Source organism: Hordeum vulgare, chromosome 1H (assembly GCF_904849725.1).
Source record: "Hordeum vulgare subsp. vulgare chromosome 1H, MorexV3_pseudomolecules_assembly, whole genome shotgun sequence".
In the NCBI taxonomy this organism is placed as follows: Eukaryota; Viridiplantae; Streptophyta; class Magnoliopsida; order Poales; family Poaceae; genus Hordeum; species Hordeum vulgare.
Window position 1 is genome coordinate 401,264,046 of NC_058518.1, and position 25,086 is coordinate 401,289,131.

Consider the following 25,086-nt stretch of genomic DNA (forward strand, 5'->3'; position numbering starts at 1 on the left):
AAGAATTTGAGAATGAAAGATGCAAGCTGAGAACGAAGAATCTTCTGAAATGATGGCCTTCGGAGGATCGAGAAATGAACACAACATCGAAATGCACCGAATAGCAAGAGAGAGATACACATGATTGGGAACAATCCAAGAAGATGCCACAAAGCTAAAATGACGAATATCCAAGAGAATGGACCAAGATTTGTGAGAAACACTCCTTCGAATTTGCAAGCTGAGAAAGATGACGAGAAACAACACCAAGAATACTGAGACACTCCGGAATAAAGAAGAATGAAAGGTTGAGCCAAAGACGAGAAACAATTCAAATTGATCTTGAAGAAGGAATATGACTGATGGAAATCATTCTTACGTCATAATTAGAGATCTCCGGAAAATATTACAAGAGCTATATAAGATCCTGGGAAAGAACCTGTGGGTTATGGGCCCACTCAAAGAAACCACCGTTGAAAAGATTTCATAGAAAGAGAGATATTGCACCGGTATAAAGAAAACTAGATGAGGTTGAAAACCTCGAAATAATGAAAGATCTGAAAACAAGAAACTCTGAGATATCTTCAACGCACCGGATAGAAAATAGATGAATGAATAACAAGATAGGCTGATAAGAATTTCCCACACAGAAAAGAATTACAAGGACGAAAAGGATATGATGAACACGTATAGCTGAATTGAATTCACCTAAAAAGATTACAAGATTGAATAAAGATGAATATGAAGGTCCTAAGAATCTTCACAACGAATCACCGGATAGGAAATGGAATAAAAGATAGCGGAAGCAACAATGAAAAGAAAACTCTTGGATGAAAATTGAATCACTGAAGTAAAGGGCGGGAGGGCGGGGAAAAACAAAGACGACTTGGGACAGATGAGATGAACTCCGTAAATAAATGAGAGATTGATCTTGCAAAATTAGAGAGGATTGAATTCACAGAAGAGAAGCACACCGGTTGGAAAAGAATTGATATGATGACTCCGGTTGACAAGAAATTGAAAAGGCAAGTTGATTTGAGCAACAAAATTAATACTCTCATAAAAATATGAGAACACTTCTTGGAAAGATAAGAATTAACCACTTGACATCGAAGCAACTCGAATTACCATAATCCAACAAAACAAAGGATGAGGCTTACGAAACAAGCCAGAACAAACTCATGAGGAATATTTCCGTTCGATATTTTTGAGGACAGGATCGCGCGGGCTCGAACCTTATAGTAGCCATCCTGTGCAAGGGAGTGCACACGACATACGACGCATCCCCAAGTCGTAGTAAGCTACAAGGACTCTTTAAGACACAACGAGAACCGCTGTAAGACGACCGTGAACAAACAAATGCACTAGATGTCGAACCCCAACCTAACATCATGCATTTGTTGGAAGATTGACCTATAAGCAACTACTTGAAATCCCGCCTAAGAATTCCCGAAATTTCTGGTCATGCAATCTGGTACACGGATACAAAGGAGTAATATATCACTCAACTCCTATACTAACCCGTCCAATGTATCACATCCATAAACACATAACCAGAATCTCAGACCTTCATCTATTACAGACCCTCGTGATCACAACGATACAAAGTATGGCAGTACTCCCGAACAATCTGCACCAGTACTGGGGACATCGGGGTTATCTCGCCACTACTAGTATTGAAGCAATTATGAATATCCTTCATCCTGAGATACTAAGAAATCTGAATGATAACAATGTGCTCGAGAATCCCCTGGAGCTCAACTCCCCGGAAGAAATCAAGTCAGACAGGAGGCACAAAGACAAAACTCCGTCACATCGGCATCATATAGATTCCGAAAATATCCGCGTGATCCTAAATTTTTTATGTGAGAAGAGGAGTAGAATTAAAATTATTTTGTTAAGATTCCTTACCAGAGCATAGAAGAGGAGAAAAACGAATCCTACTCTCCGATATATAACTAGACTCAAAGTAGTTTTTCACTAGACTCGACTCAGCCAAGTTCGATCAATCATGGGGGCTACTAGGTCGGTACTGTTCTGATACCAACTTGTAACGCCCAAGATGCGATCCTATCCTCAATTTGGCACGAGGGCCTTGTCAGGAATAGAAGCGCATCTCGTCGTTTCGCAAGAATGGATATCGTTACAAGTACATGTACTGAAAAGAAGAGATATATAGAATTGGCTTACACTCGTCACAAGCTACATCAGAGTCACATCAGTACAATACATAATCATAATGAAGAAGAGCAGGGTACGACTACGGACGAAAACAAACGAGAAAAGAAGTACGACGTCCATCCTTGCTATCCCAGGCTGCCGGCCTGGAACCCATCCTAGATCGATGAAGAAGAGGAAGAAGAAGCAACTCCAAATGAACAATCAACGCGCTCGCGTCAAGTAACCTTTACCTGTAGCTGCAACTGGTGTTGTAGTAATCTATGAGCCACAGGGGACTCAACAATCTCATTTCCAAAGGTATCAGGACTAGCAAAGCTTAATGGGTGAGATATGGTTTAAGTGGTGAGGTTGCAGCAGCGGCTAAGCATATATTTGGTGGTAAACTTACGAGTACAAGAAATAAGAAGGGGGTGAACTACGCATAGCGGACGTGAACTACTGTTGATCAAATGAATGATCCTGAACATCTACTTACGTCAAATATAACCCCGTCGTGTCCTCGACCGGAGAAGGAACTCACGAAAGAGACAGTCACGGTTACGCACTTAGCTGGCATGTTTTAATTAAGTTAACTTCAAGTTATATAGAACCAGTGTTAAACAAAGTTTCCACGTTGCCACATAACCGTGGGCACGGCTTTCTGAAAGATTTAATCCTGCACGGGTGCTCCAACTAATCCATCACAAATTACCACAAGCCGCATAGAAATCCTCGATCACGACACTCGCGATCTCGTCGGATTCCTTAGTGGAAAACCTCAACTCTAATATTACCCAAAGCATCACTGGAATCCCAATGCACAAGATATCTCTTCAAAGGTAAAACTAAACCAGCAAGGCCGCTCGGCGTGTCGACGATCCCGATAGGAGCCGCGTATCTCGTTCTCAGGACACGACGGATGAGAGACGTGTAAGGTGGCCTGATAGAAATCTCCCAAGTTGCCCTGGGTTGGCCCCGCACAGTGCTCTGTTTTGGACCAGCACCCTCAGCACTGGTCCTCCCTGTATTATGTAGAATTACTCCTCGGGTAGCGCTAACTCCCTATGCATTTCAGTATTAACAGAAATATTATGTTGGGCAAATGTAGTACCGATGTTGGGCCTTGCCAGACCAGCTTTAATCTAAAACGAATTATCAAGGGGGTCCCCATAACAACCCCGATCATGTTAGGAGCGCTCAAATATGGAACATAACACCGGTAGCCGAAACTAAGGGGGCAAAGGTGGAACAAAACACGAGGCTAGAAATGCCAAGCCTTCCACCTTTTACCAAGTATATAGGTGCATTAAATTAGATAGCATTTAATAGGGTGATATAACAAGGAACCCATGTTATCACATGGAAGCAACTGCACCTGCAACTAGCAACGCTAACACATGGTTAAGCAAGCGGTAACATAGCCAAGCAGTGGTTTGTTAGGTGGTGAATAGGTTGAAGGTTTTCATGGCATTGTTGAGAGGCTGATATTCAACAGGTGGTAGGCAACGGGACAATAGCGATAGAAACGGTAAAACTAGCATGGCAATGATAGTAATGGTATTTGGGGAAATGGTCATCTTGCCTGAGATCCCGCTTGGAAGAAGAATGACTCCATGAAGCAGACGAACTGATGTAGTCGAACGGGTCCTAACTTTCCGACATGCTTGCGGAACTCTATCGAGATGGAGGAAACCAAAAACAAGAATCAACACACGATATTCACCACATGATACACAACACATATGATGCATGAACGATGAACACATGCAAGACACGGCATGGCAATTCACAACACTCAACCACTACACATTAAGTGAGGTTCAATATGCAACGAGTTGCATATTGACGAAACTCCACATACGAGTTATTTAGTTCTATCCCGATTAGGTACATGGCAATATTAAATGTGGTTACACATGGCAAGAGGTGAAGAGTAATTAAACGACTTATCTAGGCATTTTAAATGAGGTCAGAAATGACATATAGCATCTCTGAGACGACCTCACATGTTAATTTGTAATCCTGTCCAGATCTGAACTAACACGTTAAAAGTTTGTTGAACAGCAAAACAAATAGGTTCACGTATTTCTACGCGTCATTACAAGCAATTTACACATAGAGAACATCTCCAACGGAGCTACGGATCAAAATATACAGACACCGCAAGATATGATGGCATGAATGCAAAATGTGTGCAACGACGGTCACGAGCACTTCAAAACATGCAACCAGCAAGATAAAATGAAACTACATGAGATTCTAAGAAATTTTCCTATAGGACACAATCAAAACGGAGCAACGGTTCAACAACTACGAGCAAAACAAGAGATCACTACAATCTGCCAAAATCAGCCACATAGCATTTTCTACACCCCACAACTATGAGCCACACAAATCCAGCATGCTCAACCAAGGCATGAGACGATAGAGGGCAAGAAGCACTACAACATACAACTAACAACACCTAGCATGGAAGCATGGATAACTAGGAAAAGAAGTGACAAAATGGCTTCTCAGACACTATTTTAGACTTAGTGAAAATAACAGTTTATGAAACTGCAGTTTTTGATCTGAAGTCATATTGACAGCCGCAAAACTATAAGCTCGAGGACTCCAAATGGCATGAAAATTCACAGCATGCTAGAGAATATTAAAGTCTACAACTAACTCCATTGCACCAACCTCAAAAGAGCTACAGATCACCAGATAAACTCATGCAAAGACAGCAACAAAATATAACAGATCTCAGACTTCGAAATATTTCAGGATCCCTAAAACAACACTATTTCCTAGCAAGTAAAGAACGAATAAACCACACCTAAACATGGATTTCTATTGCAACCAAAATTACCAGGGGCTAGACTAATCATCCAAGAGCAACACTCTAGTTGACAACTCCTTCATATCACGTACGGATTAAATCCCACTAAATAAACAAAAGGGCATCACGGCAAAATATCACGCGAACTAACTTGCTCAAAAGCTGAAACTAAATACATAGTTAAATCCTATGTATTTTTCTACCCCGAAAACATATATAACATGTGGGGTTGGAAAATAAAATCAACGCCACACGTATATGCGGGAAAATATGCTAAACACGGAATATCAACTAGCTACGGAAGCCTACATGCAAAAATACCAACGTCTACGCTAAAATAAATGGCAAAGGGGTTCCTAATACATGAACATTTTATCTACGGAGTTCGTGCAATCCGGACACGCACGAGAAAATAAATACGGGACGAACCCTATTGGGACAGCACGTAAAACTATGCATTCGGGAGTTCAAACTACCTCAAACATTTACGCAAGCTGCAAATTCGTAATCTACGCGGGATTCTACACAAAATCCATATCTAATTCACTCCGATCCGACTTACGGATTAAAAGATACAACGTTTTTAATATCTAGCATATCCTGAAATTAATTAAATCGCCGGGAATAATTGGGGAAAATACCATGGGCCAAATTGGAGTTGGGCCGAGGCGGGATTGAGACAGCCAACGGGGCCTGGAGAGGAGGAGGCGTCTGGGTCTCGGCCCGGGGGAGGCCGAGGGGGCTGCTGGTGCTCGACTCGGGGCCTCGCGCGCTGCGGCGGGAGCTAGGCCGAGGCGGCCTGGGCCGGCGCGGGGCGAGGCGACCCATGAGCGAAGCTTCACCGCAGGCGGAACCGTCGTCGTCCTCATCGCTTCCGCACGAACAGAGAAGGAGCGCCATGGCGAGGGGCTTCGGCGGGGGCGCGTCCAGGCACGGGGGGGGGGGGGGGGGGGGTGGAGACTCCGTGGACGAGCGGATCCGACCGGGATCCTCCGGATCTGGCTGCCGGCGGGGCTGTGGTCGACGCGGCGGCGCGAGCTGGCGGCGGGCGAAGTGCTGGCGGCGGGGCTCGATTCTGATTGGGGCTAGCCCTGGCGGCGAGCGGGACTACCGGTGGAGGCGGCTCCGGTGGGTTCCGGTGGCAGCCGGCGACGAGAGGCGCCTTGGCGAGGAGCTGCTCGGCTAGCAGGCGAGGAACAGGGGCACGACGGGGATCGGGCTCCCGATCTGGAGCTCGGCCGGCGGATGGGTCTGCCCGGGCCCGATCTGGTCTCAGCGGGCCAGCCTCGCTGGAGGGGGAGAGAGAGGTGGGAGGCTGTGCTAGGGTTAGGTGAAGGCACGGTCTTCGAGGCAGATGGGGTTGGGTGTCTAAAAATTAGGAGGGGGTCTATTTATAGACAAAGGGGGGATAGGTTTAGCAAAATTTTGACCCGGATCCAACCGCGCGGTCGGAATCGGACAATTTCGAATGCGGGAACAGTTAAGTGGCCGTGTAGAGTAGCTATCCGGAGACGAGAGGGAAAATGGGTGACCCGGCAACGAGATTTAAAACACCGAAAGACGTCCGACGATAGACCGAATATGGTGCCGCTACGGACGACCGTTCGGGTACCAGACGGACTCCGATTGCAACGAGATTTGATAGACGGCCTACCTATATCCAAATAAGACCACACGTCAAATTTTAACCCAGTCAGAAAATTTTTACGCACACTTTTAAAAACAAGAAACGAACGATGCCGTGGGTGCGTGCGAGTGTGATCAGGCTCAGAACGGACAACGACGAGAACCGGCAACTAACAACGGATGCAAGTTTTGAAAACTGGCGGCAACGGGATGCCGATGCAATGCTGATGATGCGCATGATGCGATGATGATGCGACAAATAAAAATAAACACACGACAAAAACGGAATAGAGGGGGAATCTTCTAGAACATCGGTCTCGGGCTGTCACAAGGCGGTAGTAGCTCTACCTAGTGTCGCGCTCGATACAGATAGGATTGGGGTTTTGACTTTTCGTGTTGGACTGAGCGGTGTTTGGTCATTGGTACGGCACGGTAGTACCGCTTATGCGTAACTATCTCTGCTCCTTTCACCGCCTTGTGTTCGTAGAGTTGTTGCACTGCAACCCCAACGGTAGTACCGCCGCGGCGAGCGGAAGTGCCGCTCCGGCGGCACTACCACCTTGTGGCCTCGTGACATTGCTATGTGTGGCTACGTCAGCCACCTAAGTGGTATTACCGCTCCCATGAGCGGTAGCACTGCTTGTATGCGGGCTAAGAGGGGGTAATGGCTAGATTCTGTCCTCCACTATAAAAAGGGGGAATTCTTCCCCCAACAAGACCACCTCTTTCAATCCTAATCTCCATTGTTGTTGTAAGCTCCATTTTCACCCGACCTCTCTCTCCCTAGCCAACAGATCTTTTTGATCTTATAGGGTTTGGTTGAGAGGGCCCCAGTCCACACTTCCACCAAGAGAAATTTGATTCCCCCACTAGTCCCTTGCGGATCTTGTTACTCTTGGGTGTTTGAGCTTGCTAGATAGTTGAGCTCACCACGGAGCCACAATCCATTGTGGTGAAGCTTTGTAGTGTCGTTGGGAGCCTCCAATTAAGCTGTGGAGATTGCCCCAACCTTGTTTGTAAAGGCTCAATTGCCGTCTTCAAAGGGCACCACTATGGAATCAAAACATCTCGCATTGTGTGAGGCTGTGAGGAGAATACAGTGGCCCTAGTGGATTCTTGGGGAGCATTGTGCCTCCACATCGCTCCAATGGAGATGCACTTCCCCTAAAAGGGAAGGAACTTCGGTAACACATCCTCGTCTCCACCGATTCCACTTATGGTCATCTCCTACCTTTACTTTGTGCAAGCCTTACTTGTGTTGCATCTTTCGCTTGCTTGTATCCATTTTGTTGTTAGCATAATATAGGTTGTTCAATAATGTCTACTACACAACTTGTTCTTGTAGACTCATCTTGGGCCTCCAAGCGCAGAGTTTTGTAGGACAATAACAAATTCCCCTCAAGTGGATGAGCTGAGGTTTTTCAATCCGTGGGAGGCGTAGGACGAAGATGGTCCCTCTCAAACAACCTTTCAACCAAATAATAAAAAGTCTCTTGTGTGCCCAACAAACCAAATACAATGGTAATTTGTATGGGTGCACTAGTTCAGCAAAGAGATGGTGACACAATTGTAGTAATGATAGTAGATATTGATTTTTGTAATAGAAAAAATAAAAAACAGCAAGGTAGCAAGTAAGAAAAAGTGAGCGTAAAACGTATTGCAATGCTTGAAAATGAGGCCTAGGGTCCGTACTTTCGCTACTGGAATCTCTCAACAATGCTAATATAATTGGATCACATAACAATCCCTCAACATGTGATAAATAATCACTCCAAAGTTCCTATCTAGGAGAGAACATAAGAAGAAATTCTTTGTAGGGTACGAAACCACCTCAAAGTTATTCTTTTCGATCAATATTTCCAAGAGTTCATACTAAAATAACAATTTATCCTTTCTGGTCGGTCTATTCACGAGTTAATACTAAAATAACACCATTGATACATATAAATCAACCCTAATGTCACCTAGATACTCCAATGTCATCTCAAGTATCCGTGGACTAATTATACGACATGCATCAAACAATTTCAGATTCTTTATATTCAATCCAACACAAAGAACTTCAAAGGAGCACCCCATGATTTCTATCACACAACATAGTATGAAAACGTGCAACCCACTTCTATGCCTAGATCTCCAAGGTCACATGAATCCATAAGTTGATGCCACAATATATATCTAGTGAATCACTTGAATACCCCAATGTCACTACGGGTACCCGCATGCAAGACATACATCATGTGCTCTCAAACCTGAATATTCAATCCAACATAACGAGATCTTAAAGTGAAAGATTTAATTCATCACAATAATAGCATGGGACAAACACCATATGATCCAACTATATTAACAAGGCCGGTGATATATCAAAATCACGACATCTCAAGAACACGAGAGGGAGAGATTAAACACATAGCTACGCGTACAAACCCTCAACCCCGAGGGTGAACTACTCCCTCCTCATCATGGACTTCCTCGGGATGATCAAGATGGCCACCGGAGATGATGTCCCCCTCCAGCAGGGTGCTGGAATGGGCTCCCGATTGGTTTTTGGTTGCTCCACACGCTTGCAGCAGTGTAACTTCTCATCTAGGGTTATTTCTAGAGATTCTCTATTTATAGGAATTTTTTACGTTGGAATCACGCTAAGATGGGCCATGAGGTGTCCACTAGGTACCAGGCTACGCCAGGGGGCAGGCATGCCCTGGTGCCTAGTGGGCAGCCTGGGCCTCTTTTGGTTGGCTTCCTTGTTCCTCTGGATGTCTTCTAGCTAGAAAAAATCCCCAAAAAGTTTCATGACATTTAGACTCCGTTTGATATCGATTTTCTATGAAGTAAAAAACAAGCAAAAAAACACCAACTGGAACTAGGCACTATGTCAATAGGTTAGTCCCAAAAAATGACGTAAAGTTGCTACAAAATGATTACAAAACATCCAAAAATGATAATATAACAACATGGAACAATAAAAAAACATTCACCTAGTTGCATATCTAAACAACCAATTTGTTGCTAAACCTAATTTGTTAAAAAGCTAAAAATTGGTAGTTGCCTATTCACCCTACCCCTCTAGAGAACCATATTGATACTTCCAATTGGTATCAGAGCTAGGACTATTTTAAAGGCGTAACCGCCCAAAGAGTATGGTTGACGTAGTAGGTGACTAAGGGGAGCACTCCACAGCCATGGTCGGGACCGTGGTCACCCACGATCATTTGAATGAGGCTCTGAACTCTCTCAAATCATCCATGGTGGACGAGGTCAAGGACACGCTAAATAAATTCCTTGAGAATCTTAAAATCACCATCGATCCCAAGGGTTTGCTTAATCCAATCCTTGCGGAGATGGATGCCCATTCAACCAAGGAATCAACTAGTATCGAGCTTCTGAAATCCTCTCATGGAGGTAATGGGCCGGACACTGATACGTCTCAAACGTATCTATAATATTTGATGGTTTCACGCTGTTATCTTGTCAACTTTGGATGTTTTGTTTACCTTTTATATCTTTTTTGGGACTAACTTATTAATTGAGTGCCTAGTGCCAGTTCCTGTTTTTCCTGTGTTTTTGACTCTTTTCATATCTGATTTTGGAACGGAGTCCAAACGGAATAAAATCCCTGAAATAATTTTTTCGAGAACGGAAGAAGATCAGGGGACTTGAGGGCCAAGGCAGGAGAGCCACGGGGGGCCCACAAGCCCTATAGCCACCACCAGGGGGGCGGCAGCTACCAGGCTTGTGGCCTCCCTGGCGCCCCCCTAACCTAGCTCTTTCGCCTATATATTCCCTAAAATCCAGAAAAAAATTTAGGGCATCCACGAAAACACTTTTCCACCGCCGCAAGCTTCCGTTTCTGCGAGATCTCATCTGGAGACCCTTCCCGGTGCCCTATCGGAGGGGACTTTGGAGTTGGAGGGCTTCTTCATCAACATCATCGCCCCCCAATGACTCGTGAGTAGTTCACTTCAGACTTACGGGTCCATAGTTAGTAGCTAGATGGCTTCTTCTCTCTCTTGGATCTTCAATACAAAGTTCTCCATGATCTTCATGGAGATCAATCCGATGTAATCCTCTTTGGTGGTGTGTTTGTCGAGATCCGATGAATTGTGGATTTGTGATCAGATTATCTATGATATATATTTGAGTCTTTGCTGATTTCTTATATGCATGATTTGATATCCTTGTAAGTCTCTCCGAGTCTTGAGTTTTGTTTGGCCAACTAGATCTATGATTCTTGCAATGGGAGAAGTGCTTGGTTTTGGGTTCATACCGTGTGGTGACCTTTCCCAGTTACAGAAGGGGCAGCAATGTCGAGACCCCGATCCTAAGCCATAGGAATCCAGCCTATAACACATCACATCTCTTTGCGGTCTCACGCACGGTTATCCCCACGGCTGCAGCCTTACCTTAGCCGGGGCCGTTTGCACCTTTTGACTCGCGTATGCAATTGTATCGCTAGCAATCCAATGACAAAGAACCCGGATCGACATGTATAGTCATAAACCAAAGCGGCAGTTCCGCACAGGGACAGACATATATGACCCAGCAAAGCAGGTGTCGGTCATCAGTGAATGTAGACGAGTCGTAGCAAGCTACAAGGACTCCATTACATCGCGTGACATTTTCCAAAAGGAACAGAAACAATAGCTAAGAAGGACACATGCCGGTCAACCAATGTGTCCGGAGCAGTAGCGAACTACCATGGCTCGTTGGAATCATAAAGGGGCATTTCCCTGTAAAGAGTGCTACTAAAGCCTACGGCTAGGTATTCGAACCCCATACATATCAAGTACAACATACGTACGCATGGCATACCGATATGTATAGATACATCGATGGCATCACAACATAACCATAAACATACAAACTTTATTTAGAAGGCTCGGAAGAGCCACACACATAATATTACAAGGTAGGGGTCTCACGACCCATCATCACAAGTCATACACACAATTCTTACAAACCAGCGGAAGAGTAAAGCTGTCTGAGTATAGATAGATGGAAAGATTAAGGCACATGGCATGACTATCTACAGACCCATCCTAGGGCCAGATCGTAGCTGGGATACCAGCTACTCGTCGTCGGCGATGTCTAGGTAGAACCCTCCATTAGGGTCATTAACAACCTCTGCAACAATTTATTAAGCAAACGTGAGTACAAAAGTACTCAGCAAGACTTTAGGATAAACTATCTACTCATGCAATGTATCAACAAGGAGTTGTGGGGTTTCATGCAGAAAGCCAGCATTTGACTCATGGCTAGACAACTTGCATTTTTAAATAGTTTTGACAACTTTGATTTCTCGCACAAGAGTCCACTAACACCACAACAATACTCCATCCTGGAATCATTCCGTCTCCATACGGAAATGCCATCCACGACACTCATGCTTATCTTGACAATTTTATGAGCAGCCATTAAAGTTATCGATGCACAACATATGTCTCCAAGTAGTCCATATCCGCGGACGCGGCTATCCGAATAGATCATAACCCTACAGGGGTGTACTTCTTCACACACACTCTTGCCACTTATCGCCATGTGCACGTCATGCACCTCGGCAACCTTCAAGCGGAAGCCCAGCGAGGGAGTCAGCCACGACCGTTAACCACACTAATACTTAGTCCAGGTCTATCGCCTATCTGAGGGTAACCCGCACGGAAGTCCGACCGAGGTTTCCGCCACGACCCCAAATGATGTGTGCAGGGTTCCCAAGCCCACCATCCGGGTGCCACTTGGTACACCATGCCACTGCCTACCGCATCATAGCCCACCTCTCAGGTCAGAGCTACGCACGGCCTCCAGCATGACTATAAACACCAGAAACTACATTGCAACACCTGGACAGAGTACTAAGGGATTAATAAGTCGAGAGGGTCAATTAAGTATCCAAACGTGTGGTAGTATCTAGTCTTGGATTACATACACGGAACTCAGTTGCTAAGGACGGTTCCAATGAAACAACCCGCCATGTACTCCTACATATCCTTTCACCGGTACCTTTACCAAATCAGGTTCATCACACAACCTTTACTTACTGAACACATTCTCACAATTTTGTTTATCACCCAGATGACAGACCATACACAACTCTAAGCATAGCATGCATAGCAGGATAAGGCACATCATGGCTCAAGCATCTACCAGGTTTGCTAGGTTGCAAGGTTCAGCTATTTACTGTGACAAGGATAGGTCATGCAAGGGAAGTGGGTTCAACTAACGTAGTAAAAGGAGTGAAAGCATTTTCCCTAATGCATGAAATAAGAGCAGGAGCGAAAGCATTGGATTTATCGGGATGATCAAAATGGTTGCTTGCCTTGTTGCTCAGCAGATGGACAATATCCGTAAGTCGGATATTCGGTGGAATCCGGAGGAGCTGGGCCTACCGGTAAAAACAATATCAATCAATAACAATCATATGCCACAAGATGATGAATGAGCATGGCATAAAAATGAAAGGTGGTAGCCTAATGTAGCTAGCATTTCTTAAGTTGAAGTTGGTTTGAATCAAGATTCAAATATCACTTCAAATAAGGTATTTTCAAATACCCTTTTAATTGATTCGACCTAATGCTCAGGTAATCTTGTTTTAGCATGCATGATGATGGTATGTTGGGTTGCTGGTTGTGCTTGATCATGGTTTGGTCATAATATTTGAAGTGGAATTCAAATGGATTTCAAATTCCAACTCCAAATTATTTAATAAGGTTATCCTACTCATCATTTAATCTCTTTGGTGATGTTAACATTTTCAAACATGTTTGAAAATATCAAAACCGGATTCCTTGGATTTTTCTGATCCTTTTTCATATATAAATTATTTTCATTGGAGTTACAGATTATTTTCTATGATTTGTAGAAGTTTTGGGTATTTTCTGGAATTCTTTAAAATCAGAAAAAGCTTTATTGCATCAGCATGACATCAACAGGTCCAACTGGCCGTTGAAAGTCAAACCTGACTAGTGGGACCCACTCGTCAGTGACTCTGGCCAGTTTTAGTTTAATTTTCACTTAATAGATAAATCATCAGGGCTGGCCCCACATGTTAGTGACTGTTTATGTTTTTATTTAATTAATTGTTTTTACTAATCCTAAACAGGGGCTGGCCCCACGTGTCATAGGCTCAGGGGGGGACAGATCCACCGGCGGCGAGGTCGTCCTCGCCGGCGGTGAGGCTCCGGCGACCACCAGAACGGCGGAGGGGCTCGGAAATCCCATTCCAACGACCATTTGCGCGGCAGAGGGCACCAAACTGATCAGCGTTCACCCGCCGTTCCATTTCTGCATAGAACCGGGGCTGATCTCGCCGGAGATGACGCCGGCGACAAGCTTGGCGGCGGCCAAAACTCGGGCGTCATCGGGGTCATCAAAACAGGGGGCATCATGCGCGGGGCTACGCTCCTACAGCATCTACGCGATGAGCTGAAGCGTTTTCAAGCCTCAGATCAACGAGCCGATCACCGGAGAGCCACCAGCGACGAGCTACCGCGGTGGTCATCGTCGGGCTCCGGTGGAATCAGGTGCTAGGGCTAAGAATCGAGAGGGGAAATAGGGGGAAAGGATCCTGAGCTCACGAGGAGTGCAGAGGCGTTGAAAGTAGGCTCGGGGAAGGCCTGACGAGGAAGAACGGCGGCGATGAACGTTGGCGATCCGAGGAGGAAGAAGGCGGCTTCTCGGTGATTCACTGCGTCTCGGCGTCGAGCTCGTGGCTTGGAAGCTTCAGGGGACTCTAGCGGTTCTTCTGCGCAGCTCAGGAGGGAAGGAGGCAGGACAGAGCGACGACGAGCTTGAGCTCTGCTCGGGGTCCAATGGCGGCCGACAGGAGAGAGAGCAGGGGGAAGAATGGGGAGGGGATGAGCTCGGGGAGGCCTCGGGGAGCTTATCCCCGACCTCGCGAGCGCGACGCAGCGGCCAGGCAGGCACGCAACTGCGTGGGCGCGCCGGATCGAGCGGCGGCCACCTCCTGCTCCGACTGGCAGGGAGGAAGACGACAGCTAAGGTGGGCAAGGCTTCAGGTAAGCGTAGGATAGTTCTTTTCCTTTTTTCCTCTATTTCTGTTTTTCTATTTTAGTTGCTGACACTTGTTGTTATTTATTTTTGGCACTAAATCAAATCTAAAAATAGTTTGAAAAATGTTGGGGTGTTAGTTGGAATATTTCCAATCACCCATAAAGTTTTCAACATTTTCGAAAACTTATATATTTTTGAATTCAAATATAAGTTTGAATTGAGGGGCTAGCTAGTTTTGAATAAAATGCCAAAAGTGATTTAAAAATAGTTTTCTACCCTGATAATTTGTTTTCAAATAATTATCAGAAATATTGAACTTTTAAGAAGGCCATTTTGGGTTCATTGATTTTGACAAGATTTGGATTTCCTTTGAATAAGAAGTGGCTAGGGTTTTTGGTTTGAGTTTCACCACTTCTTTGGAGTTTCTTTCAAATTCTTAAATGCAATGGAAGAAAACATGAGCACAATTAATAAACCCTAGTTAGGGATCCAGGGATGTGACAACTCACCCCCACTCAAAAGAATCTCGTCCCGAGATTTAGAAGTCGTCGGGAATAGCGCGGGATACTCAAGTCGGAGACGAGCCTCTCTTTCCCATGTTGCCTCCTTTTCGGAATGATTTGACCATTGAACTTTAAGAAACTTGAGGTTTAGACGTCGAGTGGTACGCTCAGCTTGATCAAGAATACGCACAGGGTATTCTCGGTATGAAAGGTTATCTTGGAGATCAAGCGTTTCGTGGTCCACTTCACGGATAGGATCCGAAAAGCAACGCCTAAGTTGTGAGACGTGGAAGACATCATGAACCTTGGAAAGATGCAGAGGAAATTCCAACTGGTAGGCAATTTCTTCTCGTTTGGCAAGAATGCGAAAAGGACCAATGTAACGAGGAGCCAACTTGCCCTTGATACCGAATCGATGGGTACCCTTCAAAGGTGTAACCCGAAGGTAAGCCTTCTCGTCAAATTCAAAGGTCACAGCCTTATGATGACGATCATATTGGCTCTTTTAACGAGACTGGGCTGTTTTCAACTTTTCACGGATAATGCGAACCTGCTCTTCTGCATCCTGGATCATATCCGGGCCAAAGAGTTGCCTCTCTCCGGTTTCTGACCAATTAAGAGGTGTTCGACATCTTCGTCCATAGAGAACTTCAAAAGGGGCTTTGCCCAAGCTTGATTGATAACTATTGTTATAGGCAAATTCAGCGAATGGAAGGCACTTCTCCCAATTCATACCGAACGATATAACACAAGCTCAGAGCATATCTTCTAGGACTTGATTCACTCTTTCTACTTGACCACTTGATTGAGGATGGAAAGCGGTGCTAAAAGATAAGTGAGTCCCCATAGCATTCTGAAAACTTTCCCAGAAGCGAGAAGTAAAGATACTTCCACGGTATGAGTTAATCTCCTGGGGAACACCATGAAGAGACACTATTCGAGAGATATATAACTCAGCTAGCTGGCTAGCTGTTATACTCTCACGAACTGGAATAAAATGAGTTACTTTGGAGAGACGGTCAATGACCACAAAGATAGCATTATTTCCTTTCTTGGTCTTGGGAAATCCGGTGATGAAATCCATACTGACTTTATCCCATTTCTATTCAAGAATAGCTAAAGGTTGAAGGGTGCCAACAGGCCTTTGATGTTCTGCCTTAACTCGACGACAAACGTCGTAGTTAGCAACGAACTCAGCAATTTCTCTCTTTATCCTAGTCCACAAAAACCTCTGGCGTAGGTCCTGATACATCTTAGTACTACCAGGATGAATGGTGAGAGGAGAATCATGAGCCTCCTTAAGGATCAATTGCCGCAGACGTTTGCTCTTAGGAACCACTAAACGGTTCTGAAAGAACACAACACTTTTCTCATTGATGGAGAAATCCCTAGCGTTTCCGCTAGCAATATTCTCCTTGATCCGGGATATACCCTTATCATATGCCTGCACGGCTATGATTTGATCCCTAAGAGTAGGCTTCGCCGCCAGGGTAGAAAGGAATCCTTGAGCAACAATATGAAGATTTAACTTCCGAAATTCCTCATAGAGATTTGGTTGACCTCGTTGTAGCATCAAATTGTTACAATAAGACTTACGACTTAGTGCATCAGCCATAACATTGGCCTTCCCCGGGGTGTAAGTTATCCCTAAGTCGTAATCCGTGATCAAATCAACCCACCGTCTTTGCCTGAGATTCAAATCCGGCTGGGTGAATATATATTTCAGACTTTGGTGATTAGTGAATATTTCGCAACGATTACCAAGAAGGTAATGTCGCCAGGTTTTAAGTGCATGGAATACAGCTGCAAGCTCAAGATCATGTGTGGGATAATTATCCTCATGTGGACGCAACTGTCAAGATGCATATGCAATCACATGATGATCTTGCATGAGAATGTAACCTAATCCTTGTCGCGAGGCGTCGCAATAGATAACAAAGTCCTTAGAAAAATATGGTGGTAGCAACACACGTGCGGAAGACAAGCGTCTTTTCAGTTCCTGAAAACTATTCTCACACTGTGGTGTCCATTCGAACTTTTTATCTTTCTTGAGGATTTCAGTTAGAGGCTTTGCAACCTTGGAGAAATTCTCGACAAAGCGGCGACAATAGCTCGCTAGACCAAGAAAACTCCTAACTTGCTTAACCGATTCAGGTTGAGTCCAATCAAGGACAGCTTAAACTCTCTCGGGATTGACAGCAATACCCTTACTAGAGATTACATGGCCTAGATAGGTCACTTCTGGTAACCAAAATTCACATTTTGAAAACTTGGCATAAAGGCGATGCTCTCGAAGTTTCATCAATACCAGCCTTAGATGCTCGACATGTTCTTGTTCGTTCTTCGAGTAGATGAGAATATTGTCGCGGTATACTACGACGAATTTATCCAAATACTCCATGAAGATTGAATTCATCAAGCTATAGAAAGTGGCTGGGGCATTGGTTAAACCGAAGGACATGACGGTGTACTCGTATTGGCCATAACGAGTGACAAAAGCCATTTTTGGAATGTCCCCGTTCTTGATCTTGATTTGATGGTATCCCAACCTCAAATCCATTTTTGAGAAGACTGAGGATCCAGCGAGCTGATCATACAGATCGTTGATCATGGGGAGCGGATACTTGTTCTTTATGGTGACCAGATTAACTGGTCAGTAATCTACAACCATCCGATCCGTTCCGTCTTTCTTATTGACGAAGAGGACAGGACAAGCCCAAGGAGAAGATCTAGGACGAATGAAACCTTTATTCAAGGCCTCATCTAGTTGCTTCTTAAGTTCGGCTAGCTCCAGGGGTGCCATCTTATATGGTCTTCTGGCTATTGGAACGGTTCCCGGAACAAGATCTATCACAAACTCTACATCTCTGTCAGGTGGAATTCTTGGCAGTTCCTCTGGAAAAACATCCGGGAAGTCACGGAGTACCGGAATGTCTTCAAGTTTCGGAAGAGGGTTGGCATTGAGGGAATAGAGTTGGCATTTGGCAACTCGAGTAGGGACATTGACTATCTCACCCCAGGGATGGGTAAGCTGAACATTTCTAGAATGAGTATCAATCTTGGCATAGTGAGCTGACATCCAGTCCATACCCAAGATGATATTGATATCCGAAGATTTTAGGGCTATCAATGATGCTAGAAAAACTAGCCTGTCTACTAGAATTTCAGTGTCATAGGTTATCCTGGAGGTTTGCCACTTACTACCAGGGGTTTGGACAACCAATGGGATTGGCATATCACAGAAAGACATGTTATGCAACTGTGCATAACTTTCTGAAATGAAGGAATAAGAAGACCGAGTGTCAAAAAGAACAGACGCTGGGTGATGATTAACAAGGAGCATACCCAGTATGACGTGGGGATCCTCTGCAGCTTCTTCTGGTGAAACATAGTTCAGATGGCCACGTGCATGAGTTGGCTTCACATAATAAGCTTTTCCCGACTTGCCTTGCCCAACGGACTTTCCGGGTTGCTTGGCACCCACATTCTGAGGACACTCTCAGGAATAGTGCCTTGGTTCTCCACACTTGTAACAGATCACCTGATTGGCACGTGGTGCTACATTGTTAGCTGGACCACCATAGGTTTTTGCTGGAGGGTTGGTCTGATTCGTCTGAGGCGCCACATAGGATGGCTTCGGAGTGTATCTTGGCGGCAGAGAACTATTTGGAACCCACAGCCTGCGTTTTGGAAACGCGGAACCAGATGACGAGCCAAAGTCATGGGAGTGTTTCTTTGTGGATTCATAGTCGGTATGACCAGTCTCGACACTGATCGCTTTGTTGACCAGGGCTTGGAAGCTTGTACATTCGTGGAGGCGCAAATCACGACGAAGCTCACGGCTCAGACCCTTACAGAATCTTGCTTGCTTCTTGGCATCAGTAGACACCTCCTCAGTTGCATAGCGGGCGAGGTTACCGAACTCACGGCTATAGGCATCCACGGTCAACTTTCTCTGGGTGAATGCACAGAACTCCTCTCTCTTTCTGTCAATCAGGCTATCTAGAATATGGTGCAGACGGAAGGCTGCACTAAAGTCTGCCCATGTGGCTGCTGGTTCAGCAGGACGCATAGCTTCAAAGTTCTCCCACCACAGATTGGCGGGTCCTTCCAGAAAGTACGCCAAGGTCACCTTGTGGGCGTCAGAAACATTCACAGAGTGAATCTTGCGTGATATACTGCACAGCCAATCATCAGCGTCGAGGGGATCAACAGAGTGATGGAACTTTGGAGGATTCAGCTTCACAAAGTCATTGAGGGACACTGCAGCATTCCTAGGCTGACGAGCCGTATTTTGCTCAATACGCTCTAACAGACGGTTGGTCTCCCTTTTGTTTCTCTCTGCCTCAAGCATAATTCCGCCAAAGAGGCCGGGTGAGGCAGTTCCTCCTGCGACGCTTGACTACCCTCGCCTTGCTCATGAGCAGGGGCACGGTTCAACCTAGTGAACACCATCCTGACAAACAAACTCACAGCTTAGACCAATATCAACATCAATACTAGCTATGGATTAAGAATGCACTAAACACATGGAATGCGGAAATGAATATCCGAACAGCATGGTAACAAGCAACTGCTATATATATACCATGGTTCATACACATCATTACATAGTTCAGTACAACTTTAACCGAAGAGAAAACTACTGAAAACATGAAACTACTCATCAGAGGCTTCCAAGCTTCCTATACATTATTTATCTATGCCTTCGGAATTCATTTCACGACACAAGCATTCTTCACAAGTCACACAGGACTGTGAAAGTACAACTACTACCATACTATCCTTCCACTCACAGTTCAGGCATCCGCATAGAACATCTCATAAAGATTGCCTCCATGGCCTGGAAGCTCAACCTGCAGATCAGGAAATACTCTAGCCTGAGACCCGTGGGATCCATAAGGACACGGATGTGGCCTTGGTCCCCTGACTGGTAGTAGTAGAGGTCCGTGAAGAGTGGTGACTCCTCCTATAGCAGGCCAGTCAACATGAGCCGGAAGATGGGTTCTAACAGGGTTCAGCATCTCCATATCTCCATACCCTGTCTGGACTACAGGTGCCAGCTGCGTCAAAGCCGTCCACAGACGGGCACGTGTAGCATAGAGCTCCATACAAAGGGCGCGAGCATCCCTGTATCTATTCTCTAGCATCTCATCAGTGGACTGCAGCAGCGGATCCTCCATAAAGGAATCAAAGTAGACCCCACTGAGGTATCCTTCTTCACCTGGCTGAGAGGAAGGAACATAGCAGAACTCTGAATTCTGCAGCAGTGCATGTCTAGCCCTCATGATGGTCAGCATTGAATAGGCCGCACCTTGTACTGCCGTGTCAACAGTGACCACCAACCCATAAGACCAATGGATTGGCTCCTCAGCTCCAGGGTAATCTGGGAATACCCTAACAGTGCAGAGGTACTGGCTTTGATTAAAATCCCGGTACTGCTCCTCCACTGTGTACTCTAGGTACCAGCGGTAACCGGACACTGACATCATCCTGACTAGCATGGCCGTATGACCCGGCACATCAATGCACCTAGTCAGACGAACCACCTGACGAGAAGGATGGCCAGGCATCTGAAAATAGAGAGTAATGCAAAAGCATTAGAGCTCTGAAGACAAAATTGGGCAGCATAACGGTTGTAAGTGCTCAACAACAATTTTGAGACAACCCATAATGTCGTGGTTTTGTCACGGCAGATGTCCTCGTGAAAGGACTTAGTACTGGAGCCATCGCACCTTGGTGGAGACTCAAAGGGGTTAAGCGGGAGAGACACGGCAATTTACCCAGGTTCGGCCCCTCGAGAAGAGGTAATAGCCTACGTCCTGCTTTGTGTGTATTGATGTGGATTCGATTACAAGGAAGGCGTAACTCGCCCTAACCTAGCACTCGACGATTTCTAACCTGCCTCTCCCCCTCCAGACTCGCCTTTATATATAGGTCGAAGCCTTAGGGTTTACAAGAGTCCCTTCCTTTTTACAAATCGTGACCACCGCGGTCTCTAAGTCGCCGTCTTGTCGAACCCAGAGTCCTTCCATAAATCATAACCATCGTGCAACTTCGAACCGCCCGGGCAGAGGCCCAACTAGCCTTAAAGGATGAATCGCCTTAACAGTAACCCGGCCCATATTTGGCGGGTCACAACAGCAGGCAATATCCCCAACATTAGGCCCCAAATTGACTTGAATCTTCATGCCAATGCCCCCATTTTAGTCGAAGGCGATTCACTCTTCTGTGTTCCTCCTTGCACCAGAAATCTTAACTCGCCAATTGGTGCCGGAAAAAGTCTCTGAGCCGCCAACACATTTCCCATCAGTACTCTCCTTAGCCCTCGATTTTCGGGAACTCCAACACAATCTCAACGGATCTTTTGGTGCGTCATTATCCCGAAATTTTCGGGCGCCATCATAGCGAATCTTTCCTTCCTCGATGGTTCCCGCTCATAGCGCCTCGATCTCCGCGCCCGTCCTGATAAATAGGCGGAAGGGACAGGGCTGACACCGGCCACCTACCAGTCCCATCAATCCCTCCGCCATCATCTCAGCGAGAAGAAAATGCTCCGCATCCCGAAGGGTTCGCCGCCGGCCGCGAACTCCACCTCCGTCCGAAGAACTCCAGGGCCGCTCGCAGGCCGCTGCCGTCCGAGAAGCTCCGGCGCCGTCCGCAAACCATGGCCGTTCGAGGAGCTCCGGCGCCACCCGCAAGCCGCTGCCGTTCGAAGAGCTCCGGCGCTGTTCGAGGGACTCCAGCGCCGCCCGCACGTCGTCGCTGTCGCCAGGCTCCATCGTCACCAACCTTCTTCGACCAAGATCTTCTGGTTAGGCCACTGCTTCCTTCTTTAAGGGTAGATTTAGTTCTTTGTTCTTGCCGCCGCCATTGCCATAGCTTCGAAGCTCTTTGTTCGCCACCATCTTAACTGTTGAACTGATTAGTCCGAGCGCCATTAGGGCACCTAGTGTTTCGGACAATGCTATCCATCTGTGCCCTTGTGAATTTTCGCAACAGACTAGTCTTTTTGAACATGAGGCACCATCCTGATCACACACCGTTCATGTTTTAGCCACGTCCGTAAGCTTTTATATCTGTTGGATAGATCCATTCCTCTTTCACTGTTTGCGAAAAACTGTTTGGAAACCTCGTTCTTCCCTTAGTGTTTCGGAAAGAATAAATGTTACCACCCATAGTAGCATTGCTTCTGAAAATAGCCCTGCTCCGATAGGTCGCCACATCAATCCAACCCGGCCTCCCAATCCGGCGGGTTAAGCAGAAGCTAGTTCCGACTTACATAATAAATGCTCGAGACACGTAATACCATTTTCTTGCCTATTTGTAGCATGGGTGCCGTTTTCAAGAGCGATTGGCTCCCCACCAAAGTTGACGATGCTGTTTTGGCGAATTACGTGAAAGCGGGCTGCTTGGATCCTCAAGACGTCATTGGATGGCGCACTGGGTTAGGAGAAGACCTACCCAACCCTAAGGAAGGAGAGATAGTAGTTTTCGTGGAACACTTAGAACGGGGTTTTAAACCGCCCGGATCTAAATTCCTTAGAGACGCCCTGAATTTTATGAATGTCCGACTCCAGGATTTGGGACCCAATTCCATAAGCAACCTGAGTCAATTCCAAGTCCTTTGCAAAGCTTATTTACGGATCGAGCCTTCCGTCCCTCTGTTTTGGTACTTCTTCCACTTGAATCGCCAGACGGAATTCCACAATGGCCCCAGTTTGGAACTCGGCGGGGTCAACGTCCAGCGTCGCCGGGACAGTCCGTTCCCTGCGCTCACTATGCCTAGCCATCCCAAGGGCTGGGGTGAATCTTGGTTCTACTGCAAGGAAACATCCCCTGCCGGCGAAAACAAACTTCAGGGTTACAGGCCAAGCCGCCTCCCAGTCAACTTCAAGCTCCCTGACAAGCTCACCGAAGAAGAAGAGTCGGAATTCGTCCCAATTCTGTCCGAACTGAGATCCTTGACGAATAACGGTCTCACTAGGGTTGACTTGATTCGCTGCTGGGTCGAATGGCGGATCCTTCCTCTGAGCCGCCGAGATGGCCTGATGTGCGATTTTGACGATACTCTAGATCATCCCAAATGCTACTTCCACACAGCGTTAACGGAAAAAGACATAGTCACCATCATCAGGAAGCTGACCGGCGAACCTGCAGCGAAATGCGGCCAAATCGGCCTTAAGCCCTTCTGCAAGATTAACCCGGCACCCAAGGTAACCAAAGCTAACTCGCCCTCAATTTTTACTTCATCTGGTTTACTGTCATCATGACTTCATGCCGTATCCCCTTCCAGAAAGGCGACAAGTTCTGGTCTAGGAGACCTAAGAAACAAGCCATGAAGAGTGCTAAGCCGCCTTCCAAGAAAAACAAAGGCAAAGGCAAATCGGCTGCGGCCGAGCCATCTGAAGTCGACGAATCTCAAGCGGGCGACGCACTCTCAGAGGTACCAATCCGTTCTCATCTTCACTCGCCACTCATCACCTTTTTAACTTTTACTTATCTCTCGCTCCTTTTATAACAGAATGAAGATAACGAGAGCCAGGAAGACTCTGTCGAGGTAATTTCCGTCTCTTCCGATTCATCTCCTTCTCCACCTAAGCCGGCCCGGCGAATATGTGGGAAAGTACCTCTCTCACATCCAAATGCCCATTTGGACCCAAATTTCTTACTGAAGAAAACGCAGCACGCCTGAAAACGAAAAACGCGAAGTCATTCTGGCGACCTGACACCTGGCTTGCCAACAAGGAACAAAAGAAAACCAAGCGAGGTACCTCCTTTTCTTATGTGAGCAACCATTGTTCGTGCTGCTTTGGATCACAGTCCTAACCCGCCAGTATTATCGATGTACCAATTCTGCAGGATTCTCCCCCCACTTCTGGCGACTCAGTGATGTCGACCCTTCCACCAATGATCCGAGTCCCGGGGTAAGTTCCTTGTCCTGATCCTTGAGAATGATACTCTTTTATATATTTTTTAACACGCCTATCTCTGGTTTATTAGGGCGCAAGCCAAAAAGAGGAAGACCAGTGGATCAAACCCTGACGCAACTCCTGAACCTCCAAGGAAAGCTACTCCGACTCAAGAGGATCCGAGTCAAAACGAGCCGACAATCCAAACAAACCCTCCTGAGTCGCCCAAAGGATCAACGGATGTCCCAAGATCACCGATCGTAATGGCGACAACTGATGACCCAGATGTTGTGTTCATTACTGGTTTTGGTTTCTCCAAGCCGGCAGATACAATCCTCTCCAAACATACAGCATCCCCTTCTCCATCAATTCTCGAGTCTGGGCCTTCCAAGGCGAAACTTTCTGACTATGCAGGTCTTGAGTTTAAAGAACTCTGTTCTGGCTTCGCAAGTCGCCTGGAAGCGAGTTACGAGATGGAAAAGAATCTGCTGAAGATGTTAAATAATAAACATGAGGTAAAATTTTATACTCTATATTATTCTCAGCAACCCCCAAGGGCCGAGTCATCAGTAAAATGATGAGCCGGGTCTTTTAAAAGCTTCGCGACCAGTAACCCCCAAGGGCCGGCTCATCAGTAAATGATGAGCCGGGTCTTTTAAAAGCTTCGCGACCAGTAACCCCCAAGGGCCGGGTCATCAGTAAAATGATGAGCCGGGTCTTGATTTCTGTATAATTTCCCTTGAGAAATTATACATTAGCCCCCAAGTGTCAGGGGTATTGCCTTGCAATAATTCTGAGACTTGTCTCTGTTTTTAAATTTTGAACAGGAAAGCCTTACCCAGACCGAACTGGTCCTGGGCGACTTAAGGAAAAACTTGGCTGACCAACAAGATGCCCGAGCTCAGTCGGAAGACAAATATAAGCTGGTTCTGGTTGAACTGGAAAAACTCAAAGTCGAGTTAGAAAGAACTCAGGCTGACCACAGCGCGGTTTTGACGAGAGCCGAAAAAGCAGAAGCAAAGCTGGCAACTGCGCAGCAGGAGCTATCCGGCTTAAAGCGCCATATTTCCAACAT